Here is a 19,786-nt window from a genome sequence, read left to right on the forward strand (position 1 = left end):
TGTATGGAAATAATCAAAACTAAACAGCATTTAAATACACTTAAATGATATTAAATGATAATAATTTTGTGAGCCATCCCTAATTTTATTGTTAATATAAAATATTCATTCATTCATTTTCTACCGCTTTTCCTCTCTTCGGGCGATAGGCAGGGTACACCCTGGACTGGTGGCCAGCCAATCACAGGGCACATATAGACAAACAACCATTCACACTCACATTCATACCTATGGACAATTTGGGGTCGCTAATTAACCTAGCATGTTTTTGGAATGCGGGAGGAAACCGGAGTACCCGGAAAAAAAACCCACGCATGCACGGGGAGAACATGCAAACTCCACACAGAGATGGCCGAGGGTGGAATTGAACTCAGGTCTCCTAGCTGTGAGGCCCTCGCGCTAATCACTCGTCCGCCATGCAGCGTAAAAACATCTTATTTTCTCTTATTATGTCTACTATGTTGGGTAATATGAGTAGAAAGTTCACTATAGGGGTGTTACTTCATGTCTAGAGGGCTCTAAAATTAATTAATTCATTCATTCATTTTCTACCACTTATCCGCACGAGAGCCTATCCCAGCTGTCTTCAAGGGCGAGAGGCGGCGTACACCCTGGACTGGTGGCCAGCCAATCACAGGGCACATATAGACAAACAACCATTCACACTCACATTCATACCTATGGACAATTTGGAGTCGCTAATTAACCTAGCATGTTTTTGGAATGCGGGAGGAAACCGGAGTACCCGGAGAAAAAAACCCACGCATGCACGGGGAGAACATGCAAACTCCACACAGAGATGACTGAGTGGGGGAATGGAACCCGGGGTCTTCTAGCTGTGAGGCCTGCGGGTATTTCTAGCAGTTGTTGAATAAATGGGTCGCATATTCCAACTCTCTTGGCTGCAGGGGTTCTGTTCTACTGCATCTACCCGACGAAGTGGCCGAGGGTGGAATCAAACTCGGGTGTACTAGCTGTGAGGCATGTACGCTAACCATTCATCACCGTGCAGCACTCAGGTTGGCTTATTTTCTGTTATTAGGTCAACTATGTTGGGGAATACGAATGTAAAGGTGACTGTAGGGGTGTTATTTCATGACTAGAGGACTCTAATGACATTAAAACAGGTTTTCTATGCTCTAAACATGAAAATAGATAATTAATCCTACTTTGCTTTCACTTATTACGGTCCATTAATTACACATGCAAACTCCACACAGAAATGGCTGAGGGGGGAATCGAACCCTGGTCTCCTAGCTGTGAGATCTGTGCACTAACCACTCGACCACCGTGCCGCCCAATATAAAATATATAATAATAATAATAAAAAATAGTTAAAAAAAATAATAACAAAAAATAAGCTGCGGGCCACTGATGGCCCCCAGGCCACACTTTGGACCCCTCTGCCTTAGAGTAATGACTAATGACTACCCATGTTTTATACTATAACCTATTAAAACCAAGAAATGTAGGTTAAAAAGCAGCAACAGCATCCTGCAGTGTCACGTTTCGACCTTTGCGTGGCGCTGTTTGACCAACTTCTGTATTGCTGTTTAGTCTGTTATCTGAATAGAAAACTCGGTAGGGTTCTGCTGCTTTTTTAGAAGGACATTAAAAAAAACACCATGCAGCATCAAACGTGGATATAATCTAACAGTCTCTCCTTTGAATTTGCATATTAATCCAAAATATGAAATAAGATGGTTTTTTTCCCCTCTTAATTAATGCCAAAACTGTTGTCAAGGTGGCAGAGTCAAAAACCATATATTAGAAACCATGGGACAAAATATGTAATCTTTCTTCTGTTGAACGCAGCATCACAAGCACGCTCCCATCATCACTATCGCCGGATAAAATTAGATTGCAGTGTCCTCAAGGTCTATGGGGACAGGGTTATATAATGCAACACACACACCAAGTGTGATGTGTGTGTGTGGGTTGAAGTTTGTGATACAGGCCATAGAGTTGTTAAAAATACATGCACCAGTATCATGGATGACAGGTGAGCCAACAGAGAGGTAAAAACGACAAGAAAGGAAGGAAGACAGGAAGTCAACAGAACATGGTAGAAGGAGGAGGGGGGATGATAAAGCAGCGGAGGGTGACTCAGAGGATGGGGGTGGGGGTGGGGGGGGGCGCGGTGAGGGCTTTTCTAGCACACAGGTTAGCGGGAGACTGGCTGGGGCCTGCTTGTTGGCCGTGTGACGCAGTGTGTCTGTCAGGGCGTGGCCTTGGACTTATATAGTCATGCAGTAATGTGTGTGCCGGGGGGGCAGGGGGGGGGTTGTGATGTTGGCGTATATAGGCATTGGCGTTTTTTTTATTTTGCTGCAATTGTTCTCACGTCTCGTCTTATTGCGTCCTTCAAGGACGCACTTCTTACAGTCACCGCCTCATTGTGCGGACAAAAAACATGACTGTGTTATGTTCATCCGTATGAGTGGCAGGACTGTTAAAAATGAGACTGCATCTTCCTCTACCACCCCCCCCTCTCTTCTGCCCCCCCCTCCCTCTGCTGAGTATCAGTGTGTTGCTGCTAAAAGCACTGCAGTCTCCCGGCACTCGCCCCTGCGCCGCTTACTCAGCACTCCATCCCAGCAACAACAACAACAACTCACACAGTATGATACGGCTCTTTACTACATAATAACATCTTTTTGTTCATTTATAGCGTCGGTGCCAGATTGTTGCCGCTGTTAATTCACATGTCCACCATTATCTAACACAGCCGAATAAAGATATAAGCAGATATATTGTAATAACTTCATAAACTACGTTTATGTTTACAACTTTATTATTATGAGTTGTGCTAACTAACTTCATTTATTCATTTTCTACTGATTATCCTCATAAGGGTCGCAGGGGGGTGCTGGAGCCTATCCCAGCTGCCTTCGGGCAAAAGGAGGTCGACACCCTGGACTGTGAGGCCCTGGCGCTAATCACTCGTCCGCCATGCAGCGTAAAAACATCTTATTTTCTGTTGTTATGTCTACTATAATGGTTAATATGAGCAGAAAGTTCACTATAGGGGTGTTACTTCATGTTTAGAGGGCTCTAAAATTAATTAATTAATTTATTCAATTTTTTTTGCGCTTATCCTCACGAGGGTCGCGGGGGGGTGCTGGAGACTATCCCAGCTGTCTTCGGGCAAAAGGCGGTCGACACCCGGCACTGGTTGCCAGCCAATCACAGGGCACATATAGACAAACAACCATTCACACTCACATCTGTTAATGTCATATTATGAAATCTTTTGTGTCCAATTTGTGTACAATTGTCTGAATTATGTGTAATATTAATGAACAAATTTACATGAATACATTTTAAACCCATTGTAACGTCATTACTCAATATACTATAGCAGCCGGACTCACCGGTGTCACCTTACAAAATAACGCTAAAGTCATCACACAGCAACTGAACACTCAAAAGGTAGCTAAGAAATATACAATACAAGTTTAAATAAATACATTTCCATCTGAAATTATTCATAATGAATGAATAATTTCCACAAATTGGACACAAAAGATTTCATAATATGACATTAACAGATGTGAGTGTGAATGGTTGTTTGTCTATATGTGCCCTGTGATTGGCTGGCGGCCAGTCCAAAGACAGCTGGGATAGGCTCCAGCACAGCCGCAACCCTCGTGAGGATAAGCGGTAGAAAATTAATGAATGATTGTATTGTATATTTCTTAGCTACCTTTTGAGTGTTCAGTTGCTGTGTGATGACTTTAGCGTTCTTTTGTAAGGTGACACGGTGAGTCCGGCTGCTACGGTATATTGAGTAATGACCTTCCGACGGTGGTTTCCAATGGGTTTAAAAATGTTCATTAATATGACACATAATTCAGACATTTGTCCACAAATTGGACACAAAAGATTGAATAATCAATACAAGTTTAAATAAATACATTTCAATTCATTCATAATTTTTTTTTTCTACCGCTTATCCTCTTCCAATTCAGTTTAGGTTGTCGGTTCAACATCATTTTTGCAGATGTTATCATGCAAATAGCGTATTATCAAATGTCATTTAGTCCCTTGTATTAAGGTATTAGGTCCAGTAACATGATGCACGTGAAAGTGTTAAAGAAAATCAATTTCCTGTAATTACATGCAAAGATAGTTTCTTGTGTCCTTGTTGGTTTACTGCGAGTTTGTTACAGTAAACACAGTAGCAGCGGTGTGGAAACGCTCTCTGGTGGAACAACGGTGGGGTGTATAGATCCTGCTTTGCCATCCATTACTAAGGAGGGAGTCGAGTTTCACATCAGCCTGACTGTATGTGACGCAGCATTGTGTGTGTGTGTGTGTGTGTGTGTGTTTGTTGCAGAGATTCCTCCTGCATTAGATCGGCCTTGACGTCGTCATGGATTTCTTTAGCTTTTTTTCCATGCCACGGATTCCAATTTGCTGCAGGTCGGAGACTTTTATGATGAGAATATTGATTTGAATTTCATAGTGAGAGCAATAACGGCCGGGTGGTAAAAAAAACACACAAGCGGTGGGGTCTCAGAGCAATTCTTCCGTCCCAAAAAAAAAAAAAAAACACATGCAATAAATATTTTACTGGATACATTACAGCTGCAGTGTTTACAGCCTGCACTAATATAAAGATTCGGACATAAATTGAACAAAATACATTCAAAAGCGTGACTGTATTGTCGTATTCTTCCCCTAACTAAAAAGATTCAATCAATAATTAATTTTCTTCTTAATTACCACTCCAGTCTGAACTGTGTTAGAATCTTCCTAGCTGGACCGGCTGGTTTCTTTCCTATCTTTAATTGATGGGAGGAAAGTCTCCTCTGGAGCCAAAACTGCTCATTAGTGTTGCTAGTACAGATCCTGAAAACCTGAGGGATGCCATTAGCCTAAAGCCACAGTAGTTTGTGGTACTCTGTGTTTTTTTTTTTTTTTGCTGCAGAATAAAATGCAGTAGAAATAGCATCATGTCTCCATTTCTACCTGATCATGTACAATTTACACCAGGGGTCTCAAACTCAATTTACTTGGGGGGCCACTGGAGCTAGGGTCTGGGTGTTTAAAAAAAAAACAAACCCAAAAAACGCATTTATTATCAACAAAAAAATTTAAAAAACTTCACTTTGGTTCCGATTTTCTACAAGAAAAGTTCTGATAAAACATTCCACTGTTCTCAAATATCTTAATTTCTATTTTTCTACACAAAATAAGATGAAAAATAAATAAACAAATCAAGAATAAAGAAAATCAATCAATCAGTAATAAATATAATAATAATAATAATAATAAAACGGCAAATAATAAAAACTTAAGAAACCACATATAGTTGGTGGGTAGACAAATTATTTTTTTTCTAATTAAAATGAACAAAGTATTATTAGAGCCCTGTAGACATGACAAAACACGACTATAGTCACATTTATACTCTTTTTTTTTTTATTTACAACATATTGCGCAACTGCAGGGTCTCGAGACACATGCTAACTCGCAAACTAGAGAGCTAGCGACCTAAACGGTAGCCTTCAAGTTATTTCCTTTCAACTTAAATAGCCAAAAAACTTACCACTTCCACACGGATAGTGAGGATAACTATTAACAGTTATTTAACCTTTTAACATGAACATTAATTAAAACGTAATAATTTTTTCTGGGTACATGATACCATACAGCATCCATATCAAACTAACATTAAACTTTCATATCAAGGCGGGGGGCCTCAAACTTGTGTCCTGCGCGCCACATTTGGCCCACGGGCCGCGTGTTTGAGACCCCTGGTTTCTTTGTTCTTTGATAACTGTTACGAGACAAATGACCATACAATGACAATAATGGAAATTTGCAAGCGATCCCAAACTTTTGAGCGTCAAAAAATCCGACTTAAACCAAAACCCAACTTCCATCATAGTCCAGTGTTACTTGTACATAACCTGAAGTCTACCTGTGGTGGTATTTTCTTGGTACCGGTACTTCACATTCTTGTTATTGTGTCCTAAGACTGAATACAAACCATGACAGTTCATAAAAGTTCCACTTTGAAGCCAAGAGCAGACTTGACTAAAAATGTCCCTGATGTTATCACGCAGAAAAGAGAAACACGCTGCAGGGTAATAATGGACAGTCATGGTGGGTGGGGTTAGTACTTGGTGTAAATTGGGGGAGTGTGTTGTTTTTATCTTTTTAGTCCGATTTTTTTTTTGCTCTAGGTCTTCAGCTTTTAACTCCAGTGTTATGTTTTTATCTTTTTAGTCATATTTTTTTCTGCTCTTGGTCTTCAGCTTTTAACTCCAGTGTTATTTTTTTATCTTTTTAGTCATATTTTTTTCTGCTCTTGGTCTTCAGCTTTTAACTCCAGTGTTATTTTTTTATCTTTTTAGTCATATTTTTTTCTGCTCTTGGTCTTCAGCTTTTAACTCCAGTGTTATTTTTTTATCTTTTTAGTCATATTTTTTTCTGCTCTTGGTCTTCAGCTTTTAACTCCAGTGTTATGTTTTTATCTTTTTAATCCTATTTTATGCTCTTACTCATCAGCTTTTAACTCCAGTGTTATGTTTTTATCTCTTTAGTCCTATTTTATGCTCTTAGTCTTCAGCTTTTAACTCCAGTGTTATGTTTTTATCTTTTTAGTCCTATTTTTTTTTGCTCTTGGTCTTCAGCTTTTAACTCCAGTGTTATGTTTTTATCTTTTTAGTCCTATTTTATGCTCTTAGTCTTCAGCTTTTAACTCCAGTGTTTTGTTTTTATCTTTTTAGTCCTTTTTTTTTTTGCTCTTGGTCTTCAGCTTTTAACTCCAGTGTTATTTTTTTATCTTTTTAGTCCTATTTTATGCTCTTACTCATCAGCTTTTAACTCCAGTGTTATGTTTTTATCTTTTTAGTCCTATTTTATGCCCTTAGTCTTCAGCTTTTCACTCCAGTGTTTTGTTTTTATCTTTTTAGTCCTATTTTTTTTTTGCTCTTGGTCTTCAGCTTTTAACTCCAGTGTTTTGTTTTTATCTTTTTAGTCCTATTTTTTTTTGCTCTTATTCATCAGCTTTTAACTCCAGTGTTATGTTTTTATCTTTTTAGTCCTATTTTATGCTCTTACTCATCAGCTTTTAACTCCAGTGTTATTTTTTTATCTTTTTAGTCCTATTTTTTTCAGCTCTTGGTCTTCAGCTTTTAACTCCAGTGTTATGTTTTTATCTCTTTAGTCCTATTTTATGCTCTTAGTCTTCAGCTTTTAACTCCAGTGTTTTGTTTTTATCTTTTTAGTCCTATTTTATGCTCTTACTCATCAGCTTTTAACTCCAGTGTTATGTTTTTATCTTTTTAGTCCTATTTTTTTTTTGCTCTTGGTCTTCAGCTTTTAACTCCAGTGTTATGTTTTTATCTTTTTAGTCCTATTTTTTTTTTGCTCTTGGTCTTCAGCTTTTAACTCCAGTGTTATGTTTTTATCTTTTTAGTCCTATTTTATGCTCTTAGTCTTCAGCTTTTAACTCCAGTGTTTTGTTTTTATCTTTTTAGTCCTTTTTTTTTTTGCTCTTGGTCTTCAGCTTTTAACTCCAGTGTTATTTTTTTATCTTTTTAGTCCTATTTTATGCTCTTACTCATCAGCTTTTAACTCCAGTGTTATGTTTTTATCTTTTTAGTCCTATTTTATGCCCTTAGTCTTCAGCTTTTCACTCCAGTGTTTTGTTTTTATCTTTTTAGTCCTATTTTTTTTTTGCTCTTGGTCTTCAGCTTTTAACTCCAGTGTTTTGTTTTTATCTTTTTAGTCCTATTTTTTTTTGCTCTTATTCATCAGCTTTTAACTCCAGTGTTATGTTTTTATCTTTTTAGTCCTATTTTATGCTCTTACTCATCAGCTTTTAACTCCAGTGTTATTTTTTTATCTTTTTAGTCCTATTTTTTTCAGCTCTTGGTCTTCAGCTTTTAACTCCAGTGTTATGTTTTTATCTCTTTAGTCCTATTTTATGCTCTTAGTCTTCAGCTTTTAACTCCAGTGTTTTGTTTTTATCTTTTTAGTCCTATTTTATGCTCTTACTCATCAGCTTTTAACTCCAGTGTTATGTTTTTATCTTTTTAGTCCTATTTTTTTTTTGCTCTTGGTCTTCAGCTTTTAACTCCAGTGTTATGTTTTTATCTTTTTAGTCCTATTTTATGCTCTTACTCATCAGCTTTTAACTCCAGTGTTATGTTTTTATCTTTTTAGTCCTATTTTATGCTCTTACTCATCAGCTTTTAACTCCAGTGTTATGTTTTTATCTTTTTAGTCCTATTTTATGCTCTTACTCATCAGCTTTTAACTCCAGTGTTATGTTTTTACCTTTTTAGTCCTATTTTTCGCAGTCTGGATGTTGTCTCAGTATCTTGGAGCCGGGTATCGTTTACATATGATGCGAAATAACACCCATATAGTCACCTTTATACTCATATTACCCCAACATAGTACACAAGAGTGTTGCTATAAATGTGTTCCAGTGCTCGGGGAGATAAGTTAGGGGCGGACAGGAAGTGACATCAGGGGTTCAGTGTTGAGTTTTAGCCTGTGATAAGGATGATTGTGCCTGTTGTAAAATAATACAAACTTTATTAAATTTTTAAAGTTCTGGAAGGAAGTAACGACAGAAATGGAGTATGTTGTGAAGTACGCAGTGTTTACAATGCAGATGACGCGATGCGGTACAATAAGAATTATGCTTTACACTTATGAATATGCTCATTAATTCATGATTCATCGTCAGGAGAGGTGGACACACACACACAGAGAGAGACAGAAGCGGAAACCAGACCAAACATGGGCACAGGTGACGCACAGAGGATCCCCTGTTTCCATAGCAACAGGCAGGTGCGAGACACGAGGAGCTGGTCTAGCTTGGAATCGGCGAAGGTGAAAGCACAGATTTAAAGGCAGGGCGATGTGATACATAGAGGAAATGTGTTAATGGTGGTGCTTGATGTTTGGTGTTTTTAAAAAAAAAGGGGGGGGCAGGAAGAGTGTTGATCCATAACGTGGGGGAGCATGATCTATGATGGAGGAGATAAAGACAGAAGGGGGGCAGGAAGAAGAAGTGTCAAAGCCATATGTCACATACTCCACATGCTGTATGTTTATATTTACTGCATATGTTTCACACAGATGACGAAAGAGAGAGGCGGGGTACACCCATAATTGGTCGCCAGCCAATCACAGGGCACATATAGACAAACAACCATTCACACTCACATTCATACCTATGGACAATTTGGAGTCGCTAATTAACCTAGCATGTTTTTGGAATGTGGGAGGAAACCGGAGTACCCGGAGAAAACCCACACATGCACGGGGAGAACATGCAAACTCCACACAGAGATGGCCGAGGGTGGAATTGAACTCGGGTCTCCGAGCTGTGAGGCCCTCGCGCTAATCACTCGACCGCCATGCAGCGTAAAAACATCTTATTTTCTCTTATTATGTCTACTATATTGAGTATAAAGTTCACTATAGGGGTGTTACTTCATGTCTAGAGGGCTCTAAAATTAATTCATTCATTCATTTTGTACCACTTATCTTCACGAGGGTCGCGGGGGTGCTGGAGCCTATCCCAGCTGTCTCTTTGGGCGAGAGGCGGGGTACACCCTGGACTGGTGGCCAGCCAGTGATCCACTTAATCCACTTGATGATCCACTGTTCAAATGTTGTATATAGTGTTTTATGAGTATATTTAGGCTGCACGGTAGTCGAGTGGTTAGCGCGCAGACCTCACAGCGAAGAGACCAGGGTTCAATTCCACCCTCGGCCATCTCTGTGTGGAGTTTGCATGTTCTTCCCGTGCTTGAATGTTTTTTCTCCGGGTACTCCGGTTTCCTCCCACATTCCAAAAACATGCTAGGTTAATTAGCCACTCCAAATTGTCCATAGGTATGAATGTGAGTGTGAATGGTTGTTTGTCTGTGCCCTGTGATTGGCTGGCCACCAGTCCAGGGTGCCTGAAAACAGCTGGGATAGGCTCCAGCACCCCATGCGACCCTCATGAGAATAAGCGGTAGAAAATGAATGAATGAATGAATGAACGTTAAAACCATAGAAAAGCAGTTTTAATGTCATTAGAGTCCTCTAGTCATTACATAACACCCCTACAGTCACCTTTACATTCGTATTCCCCAACATAGTTGACCTAATAACAGAAAATAAGCCATATTTAGGGTTGCACGGTGGACAGGGTGGTTAGCGCGCAGGCCTCACAGCTAGGAGACTCGCGTTCAATTCCACTCTCGGCCATTTCTCGGCGGTAGAAAATGAATGAATGAGTATATTTCATGTCCTTCATGTGTACAACATATAATGTCCTATTGATTTATCACATAGTGCTTGGCTTATTTTTACACTTTACAGTTAAACTGCAGCAAAATGTTCAGTCAGCTGCCCCGCAGTGTTCCAAACAAGACACATGTTTATGAACAATTTTATGCACGCGTGTGTGCACATATGGGAGCTGGAGAGTATGCACATTTTGAGTTCAGTCAGCAGTAATGTGCTGCTTCCTGCGCGTTGGCCAGGAGGGATGTTAGATTCCGGTCCAGTGCACCGTAACCCCCCCCCCAACCACCCACCCACCCCATCCCAACAACTTAGCGTCTTGTTTCCTTTACCCCCGCTCTCTGTTACATGCGTAACCGTGTTCGGCGTTACCTATCCAACATTACGTCACTCCGCTTGCATGATGCACGCCAACGCCGTCATCAGTTACATAACCGGACGTTGCATCATGTGGTAGCGTTTTCATCACCCGTTACACGCTCAGCGGCGGCGGCGGCGGCGGGGGGCTCAGATGTTTACTACTGTCCTATTTTTAGAAAAAAAAAAAAAAAAGCCACGGACAAGGTTCCAAGGTTGATGTTCTTTGACTGCAATCAGGTCAGTTGTGTACACTTTGCAATGCGAGCAAAGATGGACGCTTGCGACAAATATAAGGTGTGGAGCAGCAGATCGATACCCCCCCCCCCCTTCTAACAACCAGCCTCATCGCACCAAAGCCTCCGTGGCACACTTATCAATGTCACCGCTCGCTCCTGATCGATCAATACTTCAATTATCCGACTGAGTATCCGTCTTCCCAGTCGCATGATAATAACAAGTCTTCTTCATGGATGTCATTGCTTCACACAACATGGTTGACCTGCGGCTAGACCGCAATGATTTTTTTTTTTTTAATGTACAAATTTGAATGCGGCGGCACGGTGGTCAAGTGGTTAGCACGCATGCCACACAGCTAGAAGACCCGAGTTTGATTCCACTCTGTCCATTTCTGTGTGGAGTTGACACAGAGAAAAGATTTACACATTTTAATATCATAATCAGCGCGCAGGCCACGCAGTAAATAATAATACATTATTATTATCGTAACTATAGGGGTGTTATTTCATGTCTGGAGGGCTCTAATAATGTTAAAACCTGTATTTAGAAGGTCCTAAGCAGGGTTTCCATGCTCTAACCGCGAAAATATTACATTAATAATCCTACTATGAGTGGTTAGCGCACGGGCCTCACAGCTAGGAGACCCGAGTTCGATTCCACCCTTGGTCATTTCTGTGTGGAGTTTAGACAGAGAAAAGATTTACACATTTTAATATCATAATCAGCGCGCAGGCCATGCAGTAAATAATAATACATTATTATTATCGTGACTATAGGGGTGTTATTTCATGTCTGGAGGGCTCTAATAATGTTAAAACCTGTATTTAGAAAGATATGCGGGGATAGGCTCCAGCGCCCCCCGCGACCCTCGTGAGGAAAAAGCGGTAGAAAATGAATGAATGAATGAATGAATATCACAATCAGCGTGCAGGCCACGCAGTAAATGTGACTATAGGGGTGTTATTTCATGTCTGGAGGGCTCTAATAATGTTAAAACCTGTATTTAGAAGGTCCTAAGCAGGGTTTCCGTGCTCTAAACATGAAAATATTACAGTGAAGAAAATAAGTATTTGAACACCCTGCTATTTTGCTATTTCTCCCACTTAGAAATCATGGAGGGGTCTGAAATTTTCATCGTAGGTGCATGTCCACTGTGAGAGAGATAAACTAAAAAGAAAAATCCAGAAATCACAATGCATGATTTTTTAACAATTTATTTGTGTGATACAGCTGCAAATAAGTATTTGAACACCTGTGTATCATCTAGAATTCTGACCCTGAAAGACCTGTTAGTCTGCCCATTAGAAGTCCACCTGCACTCCATGTATCATCCTGAATCAGATGCACCTGTTTGAGGTCGTTAGCTGCATAAAGACACCTGTCCACCCCATACAATCAGTAAGACTTTAACTTGTAACATGGCGAAGACCAAAGAGCTGTCCAAAGACACCAGAGACAAAATTGTACACCTCCACAAGGCTGGAAAGGGCTACGGAGCAATTACCAAGCAGCTTGGTGAAAAAAGGTCCACTGTTGGAGCTATCATTAGAAAATGGAAGAAGCTAAACATGACGGTCAATCTCAATCGGAGTGGAGCCCCATGCAAGATATCACCTCGTGGGGTCTCAATGATTCTAAGAAAGGTGAGGAATCAGCCCAGAACTACACGACAGGACTTGGTCAATGACCTGAAAAGAGCTGGGACCACCGTTTCCAAGGTTACTGTAGGTAATACACTAAGACGTCATGATGTGAAATCATGCATGGCACGAAAGGTTCCCCTGCTTAAACCAGCACATGTCAAGGCCCGTCTTAAGTTTGCATATGACCATTTGGATGATACAGAGGAGTCATGGGAGAAAGTTTTATGGTCAGATGAGACCAAAATAGAACTTTTTGGTCATAATTCCAATAAGCGTGTTTGGAGGAAGAAGAACGAAGAGTACAATCCGAAGAACACCATCCCTACTGTGAAGCATGGGGGTGGTAGCATCATGCTTTGGGGGTGTTTTTCTGCACATGGGACAGGACGAGTGCACTGCATTAAAGAGAGGATGACTGGGGCCGTGTATTGTGAGATTTTGGGGAACAACCTCCTTCCCTCTGTCAGAGCATTGAAGATGGGTCGTGGCTGGGTCTTCCAACACGACAACGACCCGAAGCACACAGCCAGGAAAACCAAGGAGTGGCTCCGTAAGAAGCATATCAAGGTTCTAGCATGGCCCAGCCAGTCTCCAGACCTGAACCCAATCGAAAATCTTTGGAGGGAGCTCAAACTCCGTGTTTCTCAGCGACAGCCCAGAAACCTGACTGATCTAGAGAAGATCTGTGTGGAGGAGTGGGCCAAGATCCCTCCTGCAGTGTGTGCAAACCTGGTGAAAAACTACAGGAAACGTTTGACCTCTGTAATAGCAAACAAAGGCTACTGTACCAAATATTAACATTCATTTTCTCAGGTGTTCAAATACTTATTAGCAGCTGTATCACACAAATAAATTGTTAAAAAATCATGCATTGTGATTTCTGGATTTTTCTTTTTAGTTTATCTCTCTCACAGTGGACATGCACCTACGATGAAAATTTCAGACCCCTCCATGATTTCTAAGTGGGAGAAATAGCAAAATAGCAGGGTGTTCAAATACTTATTTTCTTCACTGTACATTAATAATCCTACCATGAGTGGTTAGCGCACGGGCCTCACAGCTAGGAGACCCGAGTTCAATTCCAACCTGTGTGGAGTTTGCATGTTCTCCCCGTGCATGCGTGGGTTTTCTCCGGGTACTCCGGTTTCCTCCCACATTCCAAAAACATGCTAGGTTAATCGGCCACTCCAAATTGTCCATAGGTATGAATGGCGTTGGCGTTAAATGTGCTGTATGCATGATCGTGACAGAAAGAGGTCTAATGTGTTTGGGATGACTAAGAAGCCATATTTTAACCAGAGCCAAAGAAAGAGAGAGAGAGAGGCAGATTTTAGTGCTGAGTCACTGCAAGGCTCCGACTTCTGCAGCACCCTCCCCCACATCCATGCAGCCTGGCTGCATCGCTTTACTCCCTCGGTCCCTTCAGGAGGGTGGGGGGCGAGGGGGGGGGGTGTTGGGGTTTGGTCTTCCACATCTCCTTTGGACTGAACAGTAGAGCAATAATTGCAAACAAAACATGCTACATTGAATGGATTAGTCGGAATGACACACGCTAACAAACTGAAGAAATGAGTTTTATCATTTTATCCAAAAGGAGACTGAGGGCATTTATCCATTTTCTATGCCGCTTATCTTCATTGATATCTCAGCTGTTTTTGAGCGAGAGGCGGGGTACACCTTGGACTGGCCCTAAATGAGTGAATTATAATGTAAAAATAGTATTTATATGGAAATTGTACGTCATTACATGAAATCGTGAATACATTATTTTAAACTTCTTGCCCAAAAACAGCTGGGATAGGCTCCAGCACCCCCCCCCCCCCGCCCCAACCCTTGTGAGGAAAAAGCGGTAGAAAATGAATGAATTAATGTATTTATTTACACTTGTATTGTATATTTCTTAGCTACCTTTTGAGTGTTCAGTTGCTGTGTGATGACTTTAGGGTTCTTTGTAAGGTGACACCGTGAGTCCGGCTGCTACAATATATTGAGTAATGACCTCCTGTGAAAATTTATTCTGCCCTGTGATTGGCTGGTGACCAGTCCAGGGTGTACCCCGCCTCTCGCCCGAAAACAGCTGAGATAGACTCCAGCACACCCGCAACCCTTGTGAGTATAAGCGGTGGGGAGAAAAAATGAATGAATGAATAATTTCAGATTTAAATGTATTTATTTCAACTTGTATTGTATATTTCTTAGCTACCTTTTGAGTGTTCAGTTGCTGTGTGATGACTTTAGAGTTCTTTGTAAGGTGACATCGTGAATCCGGCTGCTACAGTATATTGAGTAATGACCTCCTGTGGTTTTTCCAATGGGTTGAAAATTTATTCTGCCCTGTGATTGGCCGGTGACCAGTCCAGGGTGTACCCCGCCTCTCGCCCGAAAACAGCTGAGATAGACTCCAGCACACCCGCAACCCTTGTGAGTATAAGCGGTGGGGAAAAAATGAATGAATGAATAATTTCAGATTTAAATGTATTTATTTCAACTTGTATTGTATATTTCTTAGCTACCTTTTGAGTGTTCAGTTGCTGTGTGATGACTTTAGAGTTCTTTGTAAGGTGACATCGTGAATCCGGCTGCTACAGTATATTGAGTAATGACCTCCTGTGGTTTTTCCAATGGGTTGAAAATTTATTCTGCCCTGTGATTGGCTGGTGACCAGTCCAGGGTGTACCCCGCCTCTCGCCCGAAAACAGCTGAGATAGACTCCAGCACACCCGCAACCCTTGTGAGTATAAGCGGTAGAAAAAAAATGAATGAATGAATAATTTCAGATTTAAATGTATTTATTTCAACTTGTATTGTATATTTCTTAGCTACCTTTTCAGTGTTCAGTTGCTGTGTGATGACTTTAGCTGTTCTTTGTAAAGTGACACTGTGAGTCCGGCTGCTACAATATATTGAGTAATGACCTCCTGTGGTTTCCAATGGGCTGAAAATGTATTTATGTAATTTTTTTCATTAATATTATATATAATTCAGACAATTGGACACAAAAAACGTCACAATATGATATTAACAGATCTAGTCAAAACCTGTTGAAATAATCGAAAGTCCAACAAGGAAGAAGAAGAGGAAGTGAAGGTCAAATCAGGACATCTTGGCCTCACTCGCCACCGATCCAAACAAATCAATTGATTGTCTTTGTAAGAGCAAGAGCCCTATTGATTTTTGAGTGATTACAGTTGCAGGGCAGGATTAACGTAATCAGACCAATTCAATTATTTGCGTCGTAGGTTGACTCTCATCTGCCTTGTTGTAGTTCATGAATGAATTATTTGTGCAAGACCCCCAAAAAACATCATGGTATAAAACATATATATATATATATATTTATATATTTATATATCCAGCCAGGTTGCAGGTTGCATTTCTTTATTGTCGTTTATATTGCTTTTATTTCCATTTACTTGCTGATAATCAATAGTAATACAATATTTGTTTTGGGTGCTAAAGTCTCAATGCAAAAGTGTGTTATCTTATTGCTATAGATGACCTTTTTTTTAATATCAGGTTTATTTCCTGCTCCATTTTTTTATCACATTCATATCAGTGTAATCTATTCTGTGATTGATTATGAAGCCTGGCTCGCACGACACTAAAAACCTCCAGGAAAGAAATATGTTTATATATATGGAAGAGCTAGAGCTCGAGTTTAGAGTCTTGTTATTCAATAAATAATAATAAAAAAATATATATATATATATATGTATATATATATATAAAATAAAAAATATATAAATGTACCCCTTGTACATGTATATATTTTTTATTTTATTTATATATTTTATATACGTATAAATACAATTAAAAATATATAAATGTACATAAATGTATTTTATATATAAATAAAATATGTATATATATATATTATATAAATAAAATAAAAAATATATAAATGTAGACAGGGTACATTTGTATATTTTTTATATGTGTACATATAAAAAATATATGTACACATATATTTCACATATATTTTTTATTTTATTTATATATAAAATATATATAAATAATAAATAAAAGGTATAGAAATGTACATGGGGTACATTTATATATTTTTTATTTTATTTAATCAATAGTATTTATATATATATTTTATATAAATAAAATAAAAATATATAAATGTAGACAGGGTACATTTATATATTTTTTATGTGTGTACATTTATATATTTTTTATTTATTTAGATATATTTTATACATTTATATGTGTTATATTTTATTTAATCAATATTATTTATGTTTTTTATTTTATTTATATATATTTTATATATAAATAAAATATTTGTATATATTTTATATATAAATAAAATAAAAAATATATAAATATACCCAGTGTACATTTATATATTTTTTGTAATGTAATTTTTTGTATGTATATTGTAATAATACAATTTTTAAAAAATTGATCTACTTAATCTACTTAGTTATTATGATAATAAATGGAGCAAATTAATTAAAATGGGCTCCACTGTAGTCGTATTGTTCCATAACTTTGGGGTCATTCATGGTTTCAATGAATGCTTGTTGGTTGGATTTGATGTTTTTTCTCCTGTAAAGCCTTTTCCCCTGTAATAGGATAAATGAGCAATGGTTGAAATCCTGGAGATCCATTCTCCACACACTCAGCCACACCTTAACCAACACACACACACACACACACACACACCCGTCCTTTAATTTCATCCCCTCTGGCTCCCCTCGCCCATTGATTTTTCATGCTGCGTTATCATAACCATTCATTTAGAAGACAGGCTCACTTCAGAGCAATTGAAGACGTATTTGTTGCCGTGCCAAGCTAGCTAGCAAGCAAGCAAGCACAGCAGGGCGCCGACTCAGTGCTGAGTCCACATGCAGAAGATCAATGCAGATATAAACTCGTTCCGTTGTCATTCCAAAAAAAAAGCTTGTCCACAACCTGACTAAAATCATCACACAGCAACTTAACACTCAAAGGTAAAATATACAAGTTTAAATAAATAAATTTAAATCTGAAATTATTCATTCATTATTTTTTTATACTGCTTATACTCACGAGGGTTGCGGGTGTGCTGGAGTCTATCCCAGCTGTTTTCGGGCGAGAGGCGGGGTACACCCTGGACTGGTCACCAGCGAATCACAGGGCAGAATACATTTTCAACCCATTGGAAAAAAAACACAGGAGGTCATTACTCAATATACTGTAGCAGCCGGACTCACAGTGTCATCTTGCAAATAACGCTAAAGTCATCACACAGCAACTGAACACTCAAAAGGTAGCTATAAAATATACAAGTATCAATATCGGTTTAAAATAAAAAAAAAATATTTTAACGTTTTCCCATCATGCACAATTATGCTGTTTTGTTTGTCTCTTATGTGCCCTGTGATTGGCTGGCCACCAGTCCAGGGTGTACCCCGCCCCTCTCGCCCGAAGACAGCTGGGATAGGCTCCAGCACCCCTGCGACCCTTGTGAGGATAAGCGGTAGAAAATGAATGATAATAATAATAACATTGGCTATTATTGCAGCCATAATCCAGCTCAAACTCAACTCTGACCTCCTGACGCCACTTCCTGTCCGCACAACCCGAAGACATTTATTGCGACACACATGATCACAAGGTGTTAAATGGCTTATTGTGTCTGATTGTATTTACTATATTTGCTAATGGTTACTATAGGGGTGTTATACCATGTCAAGAGGGCTCTAATGTTAAAAATACATTTAGAAAGTCATAATCATTTTTTCTGTCCACTTCCTGTCCGCACAACCTGAAGACATTTATTACGACACACATGATCACGAGGTCATAAATGGCTTATTGTGTTTGATTGTATTTACTATATTCGCTAATACTAGCGTAATGGTTACTATAGGGGTGTTATACCATGCCAAGAGGGCTCTAATGTTAAAAAAACATATTTAGAAAGTCATAATCATTTTTTCTGTCCACTTCCTGTCCGCACAACCTGAAGACATTTATTGCGACACATGATCACAAGGTCTTAAATGGCTTATTGTGTCTGATTTTATTTACTATATTTGCTAATGCTAGTTTAATGGTTGCTATAGGGGTGTTATACCATGCCAAGAGGGCTCTAATGTTAAAAAAACACATATTTAGAAAGTCATAATCATTTTTTCTGTCCACTTCCTGTCCGCACAACCTGAAGACATTTATTGCAACACACATGATTACAAGGTCTTAAATGGCTTATTGTGTCTGATTGTATTTACTATATTTGCTAATACTATTTTAATGGTTACTACTATAGGGGTGTTATACCATGCCAAGAGGGCTCTAATGTTAAAAAAAACATTTAGAAATTCATAATCATTTCTTCTGTCCTTCTATTATTGCGGCCATAATCCAGCTCAAACTCAACTCTGACCTCCTGACGCCACTTCCTGTCCGCACAACCTGAAGACGTTTATTGCGACACACATGATCACAAGGTCCTAAATGGCTTATTGTGTCTGATTTTATTTACTATATTTACTAATACTAGTTTAATGCTTACTATAGGGTTGTTATACCATGCCAAGAGGGCTCTAATGTAAAAAAAAAACATTTAGAAAGTCGTAATTTTTTTATAACATTACTATAAAAATCCTACTTTATGGAGATTAATTCATCATGGTTAGGTCTGGAAAAAATTAACCTTAATTAATCGTGAGGATAAGCGGTAGAAAATGAATGAATGAATGAATAATTAATTAAGCCATAACCTCACATTTTTGTAAATATTTTTTAAGTACTGATACTCTTGTCTGACTTTTTCACCATATTTGAATTTATTAATATTAACTGATTTTTTTTTAGCTCGTGTAACAAAAAAAAAGGCTGTGTTGGCTCATGCAGGTGTACCTAATAAAGTGTCCTGCCAGTCTATATTGAGTGTACAGAAATACAAGCATAAAGCAACATTTAAAATATTAATGTGTACGCCTATCGTGCATTGTGTGTATATAGATATAAAAAAAAATAAAAACACACCCTTTTTTTTTTTTTTTTAAATATATATCTATTAAAAGCTGCTGCTGACGTCAGAGGCTCCGCCATCTTTGACGAGAGCTGCACTGCTTCCCCCCCCATTGAAGGAGAAGAAGTGAGAGGGATTCGGCGCAGTGCCTTTGCAGCACATTCTCCACACAGGAAGACACACAAGCTGCGGGCCAAAATACGAGCACATTTCCTGCTGTGCTGACAAGAAGCTTTGGTGAGTTTATTTTTTATAAATATCCATATCAAGTATTTCCTCATGTATCCTCGCCTGTTATTTTTTTTATTTT

General features: G+C 38.9%; 1 protein-coding gene across 2 annotated transcripts in view; it reads left to right on the forward strand.

Annotated features, from left to right (window-relative positions):
• The first annotated feature begins 19,557 nt into the window (after window positions 1-19,557).
• The window catches only part of snap25a (synaptosome associated protein 25a), a 39,271-nt gene continuing 39,042 nt past the window's right edge, over window positions 19,558-19,786 (forward strand). For both annotated transcript variants that reach the window (XM_058064556.2, XM_058064537.2), the window contains exon 1: window positions 19,558-19,713. The gene's annotated coding sequence lies outside the window, so the exon portion shown is untranslated. The remainder of the gene's footprint in view (window positions 19,714-19,786) is intronic.

Source organism: Doryrhamphus excisus, linkage group LG11, assembly GCF_037039965.1.
Source record: "Doryrhamphus excisus strain RoL-2023G ecotype Guam linkage group LG11, RoL_Dexc_Guam_v1.1, whole genome shotgun sequence".
Classification (NCBI taxonomy): domain Eukaryota; kingdom Metazoa; phylum Chordata; class Actinopteri; order Syngnathiformes; family Syngnathidae; genus Doryrhamphus; species Doryrhamphus excisus.